At 41.0% G+C, this 4005-nt stretch overlaps 1 non-coding gene across 1 annotated transcript; it reads right to left on the minus strand.

The window, feature by feature from the left end:
* Positions 1 to 863: 863 nt before the first annotated feature.
* LOC117277046 (small nucleolar RNA R71) lies at positions 864 to 970 on the minus strand. The gene has a single exon (XR_004507314.1). It is a non-coding gene; the product is annotated as a small nucleolar RNA R71 (small nucleolar RNA).
* Between the last annotated feature and the right edge of the window lie 3035 nt (positions 971 to 4005).

Consider the following 4005-nt stretch of genomic DNA (forward strand, 5'->3'; position numbering starts at 1 on the left):
TACTTGAATTCATGTGAAACTGTTGGTTGTGGTTAATAGGTTAATTCCCTGTGGGATTCGACTCTAGACTTGTAAACCAGATTATATTTGCAACGATTGCTAGACCTCTTAGGAGGCGTAGTTAGGCGTGATCAAATTTTGGTGCCGTTGCCGGGGAGTTAATTGTGTTATTAATTACAGCTAGAAGAATTGCTAGTATTCTAAGTTTAGTCAATTTTCTTCATTTTAAATTCATTATATTGAAATTCTAACGTTTGTAGTCATGTGTGTTACTCGTGCATGCCTAGAAACTCCTCAAGAACTAGTCAATTGTTTGAAGTATTATCGAATCCTGAGAAAGCTTGCAAGGCATTAAATCGATCAAACAAGAAGGACAAACAACAACAAAACCTAACAAAACAGATCGAACTAGACACGGGGATGTCATAGACGACCAGAACAACCGAAACAATGTGAATGACCTGAAAAATCAGGGTGTGGCACATCATGTGCCAGAAGCGGCCTTGTAAGATTGGGCACAACCCGCCGCTGAAAATCTGGCAACCGCAATTGCAGTCCCTCAAATACAAGCGGAGTCATTTAAAATCACAAATAACATGCTACATCTACTGCAGAACAAGGGACTCTTCTCTGGGTCTTACATTGAAGATACACAATAGCATCTGAAAAACTTTTTGTCAATTTGTGTCACTCAAAGGCAACCGAATGTGACAATAGAAGCAATCAGACTGTTATTGTTTTCATTCTGGGTGACTCGAGAAGCACAGACTTGTCTTAATTCGCTCCCCATAAACTCTCTCACCACTTGGGAGGAATTAGTCAAGCAGTTTTTGAATAAGTTCTACCCACCTAATAAGACTGCCAACCAAGTTGATGAGATATTGAGCTTCAGGCAAAAACCAGTGAAAACACTACAAGAAACATGGGAGTGGTTCAAAGGTATGATGGTTAAGTGTTCACATCATGGCATTCCAGAACAGATTTTGGGAAAAAGGTCTTACATGGGATTGACAGATAGCTTGAAGGCCAACGTTGATGCTTCAGCAGGTTGAGCATTTTTGAGCAAATCACTTAGAGAGTGTAAGGTCCTACTAGATAAAATGGCTCAAAATTCATGATGGATGACAAGAGACACTACAATCACCCCTGTAGTTCACTCAGTAGTTTTGGACCCAAATAACTCCATAGCCAAGCATATGTCCACTCTGATGATGCAAATGAGTATCCTCACCAAGAATATTGATGAATCAGGCCAGAAGCAGGTACACATAGTTGACACGACTAATGGGGGCTTATGTACACCATGCATTAACCAACCTTATGTGTACTCGTGGAGTGGTGAAAGTGACAACCAGAATTATCAGGAGAATATGAACTATATGGGCCACTATGGAGGCCGGAGGCAAGGTGGTAAGAATTGGGGGCAGTAGAATCAGCAGTATAGACCATCACAACAGGAGTACAATAACAATAACAATTCTGGAGCTATGCGACCATAGAGTCAAGTCATGTCTTACCAAAGGCAACAGGGATACAATCAGCAAAATCAGCAGCTAGCTTATCAACAGCCTCAACAACAGATAGTGAGACAAGATGATGGGTTGTCTGAAATTAAAGGAATGCTGCAACAACTGATTGGGTCCAATGGAAAACTACAAGAAAAGGTGGAATAACATAACTCAGCGATAAAAGGGATTGAGATTCAATTAGGGCAGATATCTATGGCTCTGAATAATCATCCCCAAGGGACTTTACCTGCAGACACACAAGTCAATCTGAAAGAGCAGGGCCCGCAGCAGCTTATGGCGATGAGTCTAAGAAATGGTAGAGATCTTGATCTAGAGCAAGAAATTACTCGTGAAAGTTGACCAACTGGATACTTGTGCCAATACCAATTGAGGTGGACGATTCAACAGGGTTAACAGAGGTAACGGTACAACATGCACAATAGGAAACAAGCAAAGAAAAAGAGGTTGCAAAGGAGACTGAGAGAGTGCAAGAGAGGGCATCAGAAATAGTGCCGGGACAGGATCTAACTCAAGTAACAGGAAGGAAGCGACCTCCAGAACCCTTCCCGCAGAGGTTGTCTAAATATCAGAAGGATGAGTAGTACAAATATTTCATGGAAATGTTGAAGCAAATTCAAGTAAACATTCCTCTAATTGATGCTTTGAGGGGGATGCTCAGTTATGCAAAAATAATGAAGGACTTGATATATCACAAGTTCGGATTTCAAGACTTGGCAACTATGACATTGACTTACACCTGTAGTGCTGTTGTGACAAGATCTATAGCAGAGAAGCTATCCGACCCTGAAAGCTTCACAATTCCATGCACCATAGGTAGTTATGCATTCGCCAAAGCATTATGTGATTTGGGGCGAGGATAAATCTGATGACATTGGCTATCTATAAAAAGTTAGGCATTAGAAGAGCAAAGACCACATCCATGTTACAACAGCTAGCTGACCAAACGGTGAAAAGTCCATCAGGCATACTTGATGATGTACTTGTGCAAGTTGGAAAGTTTGTGTTTTTGGCAGATTTTGTCATTCTGGACTGACAGGTGGATGAGGAGATTCCCATAATTTTGGGAAGGTAGTTCTTAGCCACAAGAAGAGCTCTGATTGATTGTTAAACTGGGGAGCTGAAATGAGGCTAAATAACAAATAAAAAAAATTTAATGTGCAAAAGTCAATGCAGCGACCGAGTGAGTTTGCAAATTGCTCTTTGATAAATGTTTTGGATGTGATCATGGAAGAAGATGATGAGGAACTTAGTGCAAAAGAAACTCTAGCAGCCTGCCTCGTGAATTTAGAAGAGGTAAATGGTGAGGACTTGGCGGAGTGGATGTTGGCTCTTGAAGGCCAAGGGTACTGGAAAAGAGAGCTTGAATTCGATTCTTTACACTTAGAAGAAAGAAATACCCCTCCAGTTAAGCCATCGATCGAAGAGCCACCACAGTTGGAACTGAAATCGCTAACATCTAACCTCAGGTATGCTTTCTTGGGACCTAACTCAACTTTACATGTTATTATCTCATCTGGTTTGTTAGATGTGCAGGTAGAACGACTTTTGTAGGTGTTAATAAAATGCAAAACTACAATTGGTTGGACCATTACAAATATTAAGGGTATCAGCCCGACTTCTGTATGCATAAGATTCAACTGGAAGAAGGGCACGGGCCTTCATGAGAACGTCAAAGAAGGATGAACCTCAACATGAAAAAAGTCATGAAGAAGGAAGTGATCATGTGGTTAGATGTGAGAATCATTTTTCCCATCTCCGTCAGCCACTAGGTTAGCCTAGTTCAGTGTGTGCCAAAGAAAGGTGGAGTGAATGTGGTGCAAAATAAGAATAACGAGTTGACCTCAACAAGAAAAGTCACGAGATGGCGAATTTGTATCGACTACAAAAGATTGAACAAGGCCACCCAAAAAGACAATTTTCCCTTGTCGTTCATTGATCTGATGTTAGATAGATTGGCAGGGAGGTCCCATTTTTGCTTCATGGATGGATACTCGGGGTATAATCAGATCTCTATTGCCCTAGAGGATAGAGAGAAAATGGCATTCACCTGTCCATATGGCATCTACGCTTTTCGGAGAATGTCGTTTTGCCTATGCAATGTACCCGCCACATTCCAAAGGTGCATGATGACCATCTTCACAGATATGGTAGAGCATATAATGGATGTTTTTATGGATGATTTCTCAATGGTGGGAAACTCATTCGATGACTGCCTTATGAATCTAAAAAGAGTGCTGAAGAGATGTATGGAGACTAATCTGGTGCTAAACTGGGAAAAATGTCATTTCATAGTACAGGAAGGTATAGTCTTGGGACACCTAGTGTCAAGTAAGGGCATTTAGGTGGATCGTGCTCGGGTTGATGTAATAGACAAGTTTCCAGCACCCACTTCTATCACGGTAATAAGAAGTTTCCTTGGCCATTTCAGTTTCTACATGTGGTTTATAAAAGAGTTTTCCATGATTGCTAACCCTTT

The sequence above is a fragment of the Nicotiana tomentosiformis genome, chromosome 12 (genome assembly GCF_000390325.3).
Source record: "Nicotiana tomentosiformis chromosome 12, ASM39032v3, whole genome shotgun sequence".
In the NCBI taxonomy this organism is placed as follows: Eukaryota; Viridiplantae; Streptophyta; class Magnoliopsida; order Solanales; family Solanaceae; genus Nicotiana; species Nicotiana tomentosiformis.